The 14898-nt window shown below is 44.8% G+C and overlaps 1 long non-coding RNA gene across 1 annotated transcript in view; it reads right to left on the bottom strand.

Moving 5' to 3' along the window:
• The window catches only part of LOC143942147 (uncharacterized), a 59363-nt gene extending 44666 nt beyond the window's left edge, over positions 1-14697 (bottom strand). Inside the window, exon 1 of the long non-coding RNA XR_013264715.1 lies at positions 14538-14697. This is a non-coding gene — a long non-coding RNA (uncharacterized LOC143942147). The remainder of the gene's footprint in view (positions 1-14537) is intronic.
• Between the last annotated feature and the right edge of the window lie 201 nt (positions 14698-14898).

The following is a 14898-nucleotide window of genomic DNA, read 5'->3' as shown; positions in this document are numbered from 1 at the left end:
TGTCGGGGTCTGAGGGTGGGGGCTTATCGGGTACCGCGGTGTACATCTATAATTAATCACGCCACCCCATGGACATGAAAATAGAAAAAAGAAACCAAAAAAATCCTCCTTTATGGTAGGGCCACCTGGTGACTGCTGTCTTTTGGCTTTGACAGTTGTTATATAGGTAAAGGTGGGGCCACCTTCTGACGTAACCAGATGACCCCGTCTGACATCACATGAAGAAGGGGGAGGTCACTCGGTTACATCACCTGGTGGCCCCACGGCTGTCACAGCCAAGAGACAGCAGTTGCCGAGAGGCCTCCCATCGAGGCGGAACTTTTAAAAAAAATTTGGGTCCATCGAGCGGTGTGATTAAAGATGGATTGACATCGCAGGACACTTTTTTTTTTTTAAATAAAGGAATTGTCAAAAACTGTCTATTGTGGTTTTTACTTTGACAGTTTTTTGGATGCATGGGTAGGGGTACAATGTTGCCCATACCCATTCACATGGGAGGCGGGATCTGGGAGCCCCCTTGTTAAAGGGGGCTTTCAGATTCCGATAAGCCCCCCACCCACAGAGCCTGACACCCAATGGCCAGGGCTGTCGGGGAGAGGCCCTTGTCCCCATCCCCAACCTCCCCATATTAAGGCCTGGTATGGTTCAGGAGGGGGAGCGCTCGCTCATCATCCCCCTTTCCTGGCCTGCCAGGCTGCTTGCCTGGATAAGGGTCTGGTATGGATTTTGGGGGGGACCCTATACTGTTTTTTTAAATTCTGGCATAGAGTTCCCCTTGAAATCTATACCAGACCCAACTGAAGGTGAATTGGGCATCTGGCACTCCAGGAGGCACTGGGGCTGATTTACTAAGATGAATGCACTGTGCCGGTTCATACCTCCATTTGTGCACCAGGTAAATTGTCAAGTAAGTGTATGAACCGCCGCACGCATACGCGCAACACATAATATGCCGGCGCAATTCATAGTAGCGAGCGCCGTATCATTAACAGTGCATTCACACAGGGGCAGCACGACTTCCAGCGCGACTTTGGGAGACAACTTGGACATAACTTGAGTGTGAATCACAGCGCGACTTACAACGTGACTTTAAGTCACCCCAGGCCAGGCGATTTTAATTAAAAAAAATGGCATGGGTTCCCCTCCAAGAGCATACCAGGCCTTCAGGTCTGGCATGGATATTAAGGGGAACCCTGCGGCAAAAAAAAAAAGGCATGGGGTCCCCCTCAAAATCCATACCAGACCCTTATCCGAGCACGTAACCTGGCAGGCCGCAGGAAAAGAATGGGGGGCGAGAGAGCCTCCCTCATGAACCGTACCAGGCCATATGCCCTCAACATTGGGAGGGTGCTTTGGGGTAGTGGCCCCCCAAAGCACCTTGTTCCCATGTTGATGAGGACAAGGGCCTCATCCCCACAACCCTGGCCGGTGGTTGTGGTGGTCTGCTTATCGGGGTCTGCTTAACATGTACCCCTACCATTTCACCAAAAAAGTGACAAAAAAGTGTTAAAAATTACAGGAGACAGTCTTTGACAAGTCCTTTACTAAAGTCTTCTTTCATCTTCTTTCTTCTGGTCTTTTTCCTTCTTCCATCCTTCTGTTTCTTCATCTTCTTCCTCCGATCCGCTTCTTCTTGCTCCGGTGTTCTCGTTGGGGGGGGGGGCATTACCCCAAAGCACCCTCCCAATGTTGAGGGCATGTTGCCTGGTACGTTTCAGGGGGGGCACTCTCTCGCCCCCTCTTTTCCTGCGGCCTGGGTGCTCGGATAAGGGTCTGGATTTTGAGGGGAACCCCCATGCCATTTTTTTTGGGCATGGGTTCCCCTTAGTATCCATGCCAGACCTGAAGGGCCTGGTATGGATTTTGAGGGGGACCCCCACACCATTTATTTTTTTGGGCGCGGGGTTCCCCTTAATATCCATACCAGACCTGAAGGGCCTGGTATGGATTTTGAGGAGGACCCCCACACCATTTTTGTTTTTTGGCGCGGGGTTCCCCTTAATATCCATACCAGACCTGAAGGGCCTGGTATGGATTTTGAGGAGGACCCCCACACCATTTTTGTTTTTTGGCGCGGGGTTCCCCTTAATATCCATACCAGACCTGAAGGGCCTGCTCATGGAATTTCAGAGGACCCCCACGCATTTTTTTTTCTTCAATTTTTTTCTTAATGCTAACATGACCTGTGTGCAAATAGTCTTAAAAAAAAACATAGACGGGGGCGTGTCCTGACGTTGATGGCGGCGGATGTGGATTTCAACAGCTCCCAAGACTCAAGAAGAAATCCACCGCCATCCGCACGATTAACGGCACTTTCGGACAACATTACACCACCACAGCAACTGGCACAAACAGCAGCTCATACCTGGGCAATTATTTCGAGCACATTTGCTCCACGGATGCCTTTGTCCCCTCGCCGAGGATCCTGCTTGTCCGCCGCCATCTTGTTTACACGAGGCCTCCCGGAGATTCCGATATTAACACCCTCCTGAAGGTAAGAGACGACCATCTGTCCACCTTCCGTCACTCTCCCGCACCCCACATAGGGTCCGGTGGCCGCCCAGTGCTTTTTTAATCCCCGGGGGAGCCGTAGCTGGTCGCGGCCTAGTCGGGCCTGGGAATCACCGGCCTTTCCTGGGGCAGTCGCCCAGAAGAGTGGATAGCGGCGGGCCCGCACCTCACTGGACGTTCATCTGTCCTTCCAAGCCATCCATCCCATCTGGATATAGGACCCAGAGGCCGCCCAGGACTTCTATAACCCCATCAGCGCTGCTGCCGGTCCCGGCCTGGTGCGGCCTACTTAGGCCTCAGAATCCCCGGCCTTGCCTAAATTGGCTACCCGGGAAGGGTTCCACAACCGGCCTGGCCTTTTCCTGTGGCCTTATACAGTAACCCACAACTGGCCAATCCTCTTTTAATGAGACACACATAGAGGCTCAGTAAAAGACTTACTATCCCAACAATCAAAGCCTCTCCTGAATCAACAGGCACCCCAGGCTTGAGTGATTAAGACACCCTCTCTACCTCAGTGACACCCAGGCTCAGGGGGATGTCCATTGCCCTTATGAAACATACCTGACTATATTGAGAAGAGTGCCTCAAATCTTTCAGCCTGACCTTCCCCCACCCCAACAGCAGGTAAATTTATTTGCCTTTACAACCACCCTTTTTTTTTTTTTTTTTTTATGGGGAGCATGCGCGGCGTGGAGCGGGGCAGCCGCACTTAAGGAGAACCCCAGCATACACGGGGCTTTCAGCCACAATCCCGGGGCTATAAACACCAGATAACGCTTGTTTTATACACACCTCCGACGATAAGACTTTGTGCATGCCTAATTCGCAGAAAGGGAGACGTGGGAGCCACCAGAAGTCCCGTTCTCTATACCCTCTCAGATCACAGACTCCAGGAAGCATGGCAAAAAATGGCACCGGCAGCGGTCTTCCGTCATCTGCTACCTTCCCTCACACTACAGAGCCTCAGCAACATGACTCAACTCCTGCAAACAACAGTGAGTACAATCCACTTTTAAAAGCTGAACTGGATGCTAGCTTAGAGGCATTATATACTAAACTACATTCCAACTTTCAAACTGAGATACAAAAATCTACACACACGCTGTCTCAGGAGATAGCAGCCATTGGAACGCGCACAGACCTATTAGAGAACAAGCATGATGAGCTTGCAATCGCTTTTAACGATCTCTCAAGAGAACATGAAACACTTTCTTCAGCATTTACACAGTTACAAGCGCACGTGGAAGATTTGGACAATCGTAACAGAAGAAACAACCTTAGAATCAGAGGCGCTCCAGAATCGATCACAGATTTAATCGCCTATTCCATTCCCTACTACCCGAGCAAGACCCTACCTCCTTTAAAATGTGCCCGAATTCACCGCGCTCTGAGGGCTAAACCTCCTCCTGACAAACCCCCAAGAGACATTGTCTTATGTCTAAAAGATTTTCTTATTAAAGAAGAAATAATGCGGGCAGCACGTGGTATCAGGAATATCACATTGGATGGGGTACAACTGCAACTCTTCCCAGACATCTCCCAAGCAACGCTGGATAGACGCAGAAATATGAAGGAGATTACTTCGGCTCTCTTCACAGCCAGAATCAGATATAGATGGGGCTTTCCCTTTAAGCTGATAATCCCTCATAATGGCACCACATATATAGCTACCAACAAATCAGAAGGAAGAGACATTCTAACCAAACTAGGCCTCCTGGATCCCAGCAACATTCCTCGCACCCCAGTTACACCACGCCCTGCTCCAATATGGAACACCCCAGCATCAAGGAGAGATGGTCGCAGAGCGAGACATGAAAGCGCACAATGGAACTAATACCCTGTTTCCCCGATAGTAAGACACCCCCGATTGTAAGACGTATCGGGAGTTTCAGAGGGGTCGGCTAATATAAGCCGTACCCCGAAAGTAAGACATATGTCTTACTTTTGGGGAAACACGGGGGTATTGCCGCCTCCCTCTCATCTAGCTGCGCGCCGCCTCCTGCCCACGTCCGCACCGTCCCCCTCTCCATACGTCGCCACGTCTGCCATTTCCCTCTGATCTTAATGAGCGCCGCCTCCTATCCACGCCTGAGCCGCCCCCCTCTCCATACGTCACCGCGCCGTCCCCTGCACTTGTCACTGCCGCCTCCTGCTTAAAATACGGTAATGCACACAGTATTAATCATACATCAGTAAAACATACACACTGGCATACTGGGGAATCATCTGCTGTATGTAACCCAGTGGGTATCAGCAGGTGTCACACTGGATTAAATACAGCAGGTGGTACTGTATCAAACATAAATCTGTTTTATCTTCCAGTATTCCACTGTTCGTTCGTACCATTTTTCATTGTTTTACATGTTATGCAATGTTGTAACAAGACATTCTTGGCACTTCCTTTTATAAAACTGTTTTGTGGTGAATACAATACTGTTCAGGTTGTTAATAAATGTTAATTTTATGGTTAAAACAAAAAATTCGACAATTTTTTTCCAATATAAGACATACCCCGAAAGTAAGACATAGTGGGGCTTTTGGGGATAAAAAGAAAGTAAGACACTGTCTTACTTTCGGGGAAACACGGTAGTCTCCCCTCTCTTACATGAAGATTGACTAAACATTCTCTACGGGTATACCATTCTACCTCCAACAAGCGGAATTTTTTCCTTTTTTCTTCTTTTTTGCATTTTCAGACTTCACTAACTTTAATAATTTTTCCCTTTTTCCATCTAACTTTTGTTTTCAAATTTATTTATTTTTTATTATATATATCCCCCTTTTTCTCCTCCATATATTCAGCCCAACAATACGAAGGTTATTTTCCCAGATTTTATAGTGTTCAGAGCTATTTTCAATACTACATTTAGTAGTTAGATTGATTTTTCACAGAAGTTACTCATATTTACATGTTTTTTTCTACCAAAGCTCTGGTTTACCCAATACTGCCATTTTGTGTCTGTTTATCGGAACTGCAGAACCTCTGACAGATTTGGTTGAATACATTAGGTTTGCTCTTTTTAAATTAATAAGAGAACCTTTTCTCTCACACCCTTTCCCTTCTTTAGCTTTTTTCAAGCCTTTTTTTTTGCACTTAAGCTTACTCTCCGCATATATACATATTTTTTTTATTTTTTCTAATTTTTATTATTTTTCCTTTAATTTCTGTCTACACTTTTTTCATATATTCTTGATTTCTCCCTATACATATGCAGCCTAGCAACACAAAGGTTGATATCCTAGATTTTATAATGAGCAAAGTTGTCCTCAATACTACATGTTTTGGCTATACCTGATTTCACAAATACCACTTATTTATACATGTTCTTTTCTACCAGAGCCCTGCTTTACCTAATGCTGCCATCTTGTGGTTATTTAGAGGTGCTGCAGAGCCTTTGATAGATTTTTGCTGAATATACTGTTTGTTCTATTTAAATCATCAAGAATACCTCTCCACTTTTTTATTTTTATTTTCCTTTTTCCACCCTGTCCCTCATTTAATTTTTTATTTAAGCTTTTTTGCATTCTGGCTTTCTCTTTACTTATACATATAATTTTTTATTTTATGTATTTATTTATTTATTTTTCTTTCTTCTCTCTCTCTTTTTTTTTTTTTTTCCTTTCCTCTCATTTTCACTATTTACTCTTGTTTCTTACAGGCAGCACAAAATTATATATCACTTTTAACCAAAGTGGCTGCCCCGCCCTATGCCGTCATGATTTACCCCCACTCAGTTACTATGTTCTCCCTACACAAAGGGACTTCTCAACTATTACCCTATTTTGATTTCAAAGTTTATACATTCAGATATATTATACTGTTTTTGGTACTTTTTTGTAATTTTCTTACACTGAGTTTTAGACCGGCTGGTCTAAACAAATTTCTCTGTCGGTTGAGGAACCTTTTTTTTCTCAACCCCTTACAATTTTTATTTTTATTATTATCATTACGTCCATTGTTATTACTCTGGTTATTATTACATGTTCATATTTGGCAGAACCAAAAATCTACTGAATCATTTCTAATGTTTTTGTTTAATTATAGATATGGTACAACTTTTCTATTAAGCTTAGATATGCATAGTTTAAGAAGAAAAATATTGACTAATTCATCATACACATTAATACACCCAATCACACTTCATTATTGGTGGTATGAGTTCACCGAATACTTTGCATTACCTTTACTTTCAGCTGATCCCAAGACCCATAAAAAATTACAATGACTATTACAATAGTATCACACAATGTTCAGGGCTTCAACTCCCTGAACAAAAGGAAAAAAGCTTTCGTACAATATAAAAAAACTCAATGCAAAAATAGTAATGTTACAAGAAACTCATTTCATGAAGGACAATCACCCTACCTTTTTCCATAAAACATTCAATCAATCCTTTTACACAACCTCCTCCTCCAAGACCAAAGGAGTTGCTATTTTTTTACACCATTCCTTCCCACTAGAAGTTCAACAGGTTTACAAGGATCCAGACAGTAGGTTTATAATCATTAAAGGCTCCCTCTCAGGTAGAGACATCACAATCGCTAATATATATGCCCCTAGCGACGCCCAATCCACTTTTTCCCTACAATTTTTCAATACACTTCAACAATTTCACTCACCACATATTATTTTAGGAGGCGACTTTAACTCAGTCCCCCAACCCAATCTCGACCGCAGCAGACAAAACCCAAATTCTAAATCTTTCTCAAAAACAACCACCTCACACATTAATGACTTACAACTGATTGATTCCTGGAGAGCACTGAATATAGGCGCACGAGAGTACACCTTCTACTCTCACCCACATGACTCTTATTCCCGGATTGACCACATACTATGTACCCCAATAATTCTAGCTAATGCAAAAGACGCCACTATACTTCCCTGCTCTTGGTCAGATCACCATATTGTCACATTTAGTACCCAATTTATTGGTTTAACCTCTACCCCGTACTCATGGAGACTCAACGAATCTCTACTAACAGATCCTACCCACCAACATGAAATTGAAACGGAAATAAAAGAATATTTTTCATTAAACTCAACACCAGATATTTCCCCATCTACGCTTTGGATGGCACACAAAGCAGTTCTAAGAGGTCACCTTATCAAACGTGCTGCCCAAAGTAACAGACTGAAATGGGAAAAAATCCACGCTATCACTAAAGACCTTAACAAATTATACAAAGTCCATACAAACACTCATGACCCCGACATCTTTAATATGATATCCCAAAAACGTAATGAACTGGATTCCTTATTAACGTTTAACCACTTGCTTACTGGGCACTTAAACCCCCCTCAGTCCCAGACCAATTTTCAGCTTTCAGCGCTGATGCACTTTGAATGACAATTGCGCGGGCATACAACACTGTACCCAAATGAAATTTTTATCATTTTTTTTCCCACAAATAGAGCTTTCTTTTGGTGGTATTTAGTTACAGCTCGGAGTTTTATTTTTTGCTAAACAAACAAAAAAAGATGCAAAAAAAAAATAAAAAAAAAAATCATGTTTTAATAGTTTGTTATAAAATTTTGCAAACGGGTCATTTTTCTCCTTCATTGAAGTGCGCTGATTAGGCGGCACTGATGGCTGCATTGGTGGGCACTGATAGGCTGCATTGGTGGGCACTGATAGGCTGCACTGGTGGGCACTGATAGGCATAGTTAAGGCGGCACTAATAGGCACAGATAAGGCGGCACCGATGGGCACAGATAAGGCGGCACTAATGGGCAAAGATGGGCACAGATAAGATGGCATGGATGGGTGGCACGGATAAGTGGCACGGATGGGTGGCACGGATGGGCACTGATAGGTACCACTGATAGATGGGACTGATGGGCACTGATAGGTGGCACTGATAGGTGGCTCTGATAGGTGGCACTGCTGGGCACTGATGGGCGGCACTGCTGGGCACTGATGGGCGGCACTGCTGGGCACTGATGGGCGGCACCTTTGAGGCACATTGTGAGCACTGTGGGTGGCACTGCTGGATGGCACTGTGGGTGGCACTGTGGGCACTATGGGCACTGCTGGGTGGCACTGATGGGGGGCACTTACTTTTATTCAGGATGGCACTGCGGTGGGCAGGTGGGCACTGGCAGGGGGCAGGTGGTCAGCTGTATTGCTGGCCGTGATCGGGACTGATGTCCCGATCACGGCCGCCGGTGATCGGCTTTTTTTTTCTCTCCTCGCGCTGTCAGCGCGAGGAGGAATAATAGCCAATTACCGGCTCCATTCTATCACATGATCAGCTGTCATTGGCTGACAGCTGATCACGTGATAAGGGGTCGGGATCGACCCCTTGCACGGATCGGTGATCAGACGAGTCTCACGGACTCGCCGATCACAGAGCGCGCCGCGCGCGCCCCTCAGGGCGCGCGCAGGCCGCTCGTACCCGGGACGACGTCAATAGACGTAGTCCCGGAAAAGTAGATCCGCGCTAATGCCGTCATTTGGCAATAGCGCGGATCCCAAGTGGTTAAAGCTGAAAAGGCACTTAGATGGTCGAAGGCTAAATTTTTCTTATCTAGCAACAATTACTCCACAATGTTCGCACGGAAGCTTAACCAATCCATCAAGCCTACACATGTTTATAAACTCAAAAATAATTCCAATCAAATAATCACTCACCCACAAGAAGTACTCTCCATTTTCAGGAATTTTTACTCTAATTTGCTGTCAACCCCATCCTCACCTATCCCTCCCACATCACTCTCTTGGCTAGACAACCTTCACTTTCCCAAACTTACACAAACACAATTAGATACTTTAAATGCCCCATGCACAGAAGAGGAATTACTTACAACAATTAAATCCCTCAAAAAAAATTCCGCCCCAGGTCCGGATGGATTCTCCTCCTTCTATTACAAACAATTCCACCAAGTATTAATACCAAATTTAATAAAGCTATATAATAATGTTCTAAAAGGGAACCACTTCCCAGAAGAGATGTTACATGCAAATATGTCACTCATTCCGAAACCAAATAAAGACCATACATTACCACAGAACTACAGACCAATCTCAGTAATAAACAATGATCTTAAAATATTCAGTCGAATCTTGTCAAATAGATTGGCGTCAATAATCCCCTCCTTAATTTCTCCCTATCAATCAGGCTTCATCCCAGGCAGACAGATCACGGACAATATAAGATTAGTTACAAATGTTATTCAAGATGCCAATATTAACTCCAAATCAGTTCTCCTCCTTAGTCTGGACATTAACAAAGCTTTCGACAGCGTATCATGGAACTTTCTAGATATAATTTTAGATAAATATGGTTTCAAAGGGGAATTTACACATGCATTCCATGCACTATACCATAACCCATCCACCAGAATTAGACTACCAGGTTGTAATTCAGATTTTTTTAACGTAGGGAGAGGCACTCGGCAAGGCTGTCCCCTTTCCCCATTACTTTTCGCGTTAGCGATAGAACCCTTAGCAACAGCTATTCTACTAAACCCTGACATTAAAGGCTATACTACAAATAACAACACATATAAATTAAGTATGTATGCAGATGACATGATCCTCTTCCTTACACAACCAAACATTTCTCTACCGAACCTGCTTCAAACACTCAACACCTTTGCGTCTCTATCAGGGCTAACAGTAAACGTTTCCAAGTCTGTAGGTATGCCAATTAATATCCCACCAACTCAATTAGATACCCTACGCTCTACATTTAATTTTTCCTGGTCGCTAGAATCACTCCCCTACTTGGGCATCTTCCTTACCCCCAACATCAATGATTTATATTCCAAAAATTATATACCTTTAATTAATAAAATAAGATCTACCCTCAAAATGTGGAAATCATTAAAAATTTCATTCTTAGGCAGAATCACAGCAGTTAAAATGACCATTCTACCAAAAATTTTATATCTATTTAGAGCACTACCAATCAGACTAAATAAAATAATGATCTCAAGATTCCAGACAATTATTAATAAATATGTGTGGCTGGACTCCCACCCACGCCTACCCAAACTGGTATTATATAAACCACAGAGAAAAACGGAGGATTAGGCCTTCCGGACTTTTGGTTATACTATCTGTCTGAAAGATGGGCGCAAATGGCCCAATGGCATATTTACAACTCTAAGATACCATGGGTCAGATTTGAACAAGAGTCTATCAAACCACTATCTATCTCTGGTATTCTCTGGGGCAACAAAATCCCAATAAACACTATTGATGCTCTCAACCAAATAGTCGCACACTCTTATCAATTATGGACTTTACAAAATAAAAAATTCAATCTTATTTCGAGATCTCCACCCCACGCTTCCTTTGTAGGAGATCCAAGATCCCCACAAAACAACAATGATATGGTGGACTTGTCATGGTGGATCAACCATAATTTGACCTCCCTTAAGAACTCTATAGAAAACCACAATTTCTCCTCATTTGCATCTCTTAAATCAAAACATCAGATCCCAAATACAGAATTTTGTGGATATCAGCAGATTAGACATTTCTTCAATACATATTTCCAAACAACAAATCCCCCTCCCCCCTCGTTTTTTGAAAATATCTGCCTTAAAACACCAAGGAATCCCGGACTCATCTCAGAAATATATCATAACCTTCTCAATCACACTGAAATGACCAAACTCCCATACATGATCAAATGGGAACAGGAAACAAATCTCTTGCTCTCATCTCACGACTGGGACATTTGTATTAGCAATCTACACAAATGTACGAGATCAATCACAGTCAAAGAGACAGCACTAAAATTATTTACCAGATGGTACTATACCCCAGTAAAATTACATTCAATATACCCCACAACACCTCGTACATGCTTTAGAGGCTGTAATTCCCCGGGCTCATTCTCACATATCTTCTGGGATTGTCCCAAAATTACACACATATGGAAACAGTTAGAAAATTTTGCCTCAGTGATCACAAATAAAAACATAAAACTAACCCTACAGAATTGCCTCCTATATGCCCCTATCCCCTCTCTTTCCACCTACAATATGAGATTGATTCATACAATATGTGTCGCAATCCATTGGCTAATTGCTTTTAATTGGAAATCGCATTCCGTCCCCTTGGATCACCTTAAAATCAGAATTAATAACATTAATCTGATGGAAAAGATATTCCATATCACACAGAATTCCACACATTTATATAGTAAGAAATGGGATCCCTGGTTTAACCACTCTACCTCCTTTTTTAATACTCCCTGAAATTTGGTCTCCTATACAGGATTGTCTACGGTTTACTGCACTATTATGGCTTTAGCCTATCACCTTACCAAATTAAAACACAAAATATTGAAATATATATGCACTGCATCTTGTACAAATTTTGTATCTATGGTGATTTTCTATGTTTGTCTTGATATACATTGCACTTATGTTTAGGGATGCACCGAAATTTCGGCCGCCGAAAAATATCGGCCGAAAATGCCCTTTTCGGCAATTTGCCGAAAGAGAAAAACGGCCGATAATGGAGCCGGAAATGGGGCAGGGCCAGGGTAGGGGGCGGGGCTCCGCCCCCCACCGCTGGTGCGCCCATCATGAAAAGCTATAACATTCCAAATAGTGCAGGAGAGCCGTCTCCACCACCTGTTTGATCACAGAGCGGGAACATCACAGCTTTTATTTCAATAGCTGTGTGTTCCCGGCCGTGCGCCGTCACGTACAGCCCCTCCCCCTTGTCCGGGCACTTTGATAGACAGATCACCAGTAGGATTGGACGGATGATCTGTCTATCAAAGTGCCCTGACAAGGGGGAGGGGCTTACGTGACGGCGCACGGCCGGGAACACACAGCTATTGAACTGAAAGCTGTGATGTTCCCCTGCTGTGATCAAACAGGCGGCGGAGGCGACTCTCCTCTTCTCTCTTCTCTTTACAGGTTAGCTGCTATGAGGGGACACACTGGCTGCTATGAGGGGACACACTGGCTGCTATGAGGGGACACACTGGCTGCTATGAGGGGACACACTGGCTGCTATGAGGGGACACACTGGCTGCTATGAGGGGACACACTGGCTGCTATGAGGGGAAACACTGGCTGCACCGGGGGACACACTGGCTGCACCGGGGGACACACTGGCTGCAACGGGGGACACTGGCTGGCTGCATTGTATCAATTGTATCATGTGTCATGTATCATGTGTGCAATTTCTGACCATCTCCTGTACCACGTCCCCAGTCTCTGACCATCTCCTGTACCACGTCCCCAGTCTCTGACCATCTCCTGTACCACGTCCGCAGTCTCTGACCATCTCCTGTACCACGTCCGCAGTCTCTGACCATCTCCTGTACCACGTCCGCAGTCTCTGACCATCTCCTGTACCACGTCCGCAGTCTCTGACCATCTCCTGTACCACGTCCCCAGTCTCTGACCATCTCCTGTACCACGTCCCCAGTCTCTGACCATCTCCTGTACCACGTCCCCAGTCTCTGACCATCTCCTGTACCACGTCCCCAGTCTCTGACCATCTCCTGTACCACGTCCCCAGTCTCTGACCATCTCCTGTACCACGTCCCCAGTCTCTGACCATCTCCTGTACCACGTCCCCAGTCTCTGACCATCTCCTGTACCACGTCCCCAGTCTCTGACCATCTCCTGTACCACGTCCCCAGTCTCTGACCATCTCCTGTACCACGTCCCCAGTCTCTGACCATCTCCTGTACCACGTCCCCAGTCTCTGACCATCTCCTGTACCACGTCCCCAGTCTCTGACCATCTCCTGTACCACGTCCCCAGTCTCTGACCATCTCCTGTACCACGTCCCCAGTCTCTGACCATCTCCTGTACCACGTCCCCAGTCTCTGACCATCTCCTGTACCACGTCCCCAGTCTCTGACCATCTCCTGTACCACGTCCCCAGTCTCTGACCATCTCCTGTACAACGTCCCCAGTCTCTGACCATCTCCTGTACCACGTCCCCAGTCTCTGACCACCTCCTGTACCACGTCCCCAGCCTCTGACCACCTCCTGTACCACGTCCCCAGCCTCTGACCACCTCCTGTACCACGTCCCCAGCCTCTGACCACCTCCTGTACCATGTCCCCAGTCTCTGACCACCTCCTGTATAAAAATATTTTTTAAAAACAGTCATTTTCGGTATCGGTGCTGTTTCGGTATCGGTTTCGGTTTTCGGCCTCGTGTATTTTTCATTTTCGGTATCGGTTTCGGCACCAAAAAACCCATTCGGTGCATCCCTACTTATGTTATATCTATGCTTACTCTCTGTACTCTCTCTATGTACCAAATAAAAATCGTTTGTAAACAAAAAAAACAAACAAAAAAAAACCCATAGAATTGAACCATTGCAACAAAAAAAAAAGTCAAGTTGAGAGGTGCGCCTGTTCAACTTATGCAGATGAACCTACGTGACTTGACATATACGAAGATTTTGCCAGCGCAGTGAACCAGAGCACTTGAACAGGCGCAAATGGCATTTGTGCATGTGCAGTGCATAACATGATCTCACGCAGTTCCGAGTGTATTTGCAGGCACAGCAGGCTTACTCTGAGAAAGTTAATATTCTGTCCTATTTTTGCCATATTTGTTACTTGGACAGTCATATCTATACTTCCTCACATCACCCCCATAATATTCGCACTTCCAGCTTCTTTTAATTCTGAGTTGAAGATGCCGTGCGCCAGGTCTATAGCGGTGCACAGATCATGGCTGACAACATGATAGTAAATGGGGAATTGCGCTGTGCTACAGGTGCAAATGCTTTGTGAATACAAAAACGACTGTTGCGTGTCGGCGTGCGCCGCTACTCATGGCGTAAATGCTTTGTAAATCAGCCCCAATGCCCTTGGTTTGAAATAATTTACATTTGATTAGTCAGTCTTTAGGTAGAAACAAAGTTGAACCATGGTAAGGGGGTGATTTAAAAAGAGGCAGTTATCCTCAGAGTGTGTCCAGCAAATTTGCAAAACATATAAAATAAACAAGAGGGAGGGAGGCGACCTCTCTAAGCGTAGTATTAAATCAATATCATTTATTGCACAAGATTAAAAACACTTACAAGATATAAGCAGGAGTCATGCTCATCATAAGTATGTAGTCCTGGCAGTTCTACTGCATCCCACATGCTCCTTGCATGATCCAGGTAGCTGGGAAAGGTTCTGGTGTGATGTTGTGCTGAATAGCTGTACATTCAGGAAAACCAGGAAGTAGTAGTCATCTCCATGCTTTCCAGCTTGAACTGGAAGAGGAAATTATGTCACCTGCAGGGGGCAGGAGGAAGGGGTCAGGACTGTCTCTGGGGAATGAAAACTACATGCTAGAAGCTCACAGCTCCTTGTACTGGCCTGTTGTTCTCTGGAGGAAAGCATCATTAAATACACCCTCCTGAGCATGATGTCCACAGCCGTAGAATTTTGGAA

Source organism: Lithobates pipiens, unplaced genomic scaffold (genome assembly GCF_037356315.1).
Source record: "Lithobates pipiens isolate NorthernLeopardFrog02 unplaced genomic scaffold, aLitPip1_a1.2 Scaffold_30, whole genome shotgun sequence".
In the NCBI taxonomy this organism is placed as follows: Eukaryota; Metazoa; Chordata; class Amphibia; order Anura; family Ranidae; genus Lithobates; species Lithobates pipiens.
Note: the sequence above shows the minus strand (reverse complement) of the source record. Positions and strands in the feature narration are given on the sequence as shown.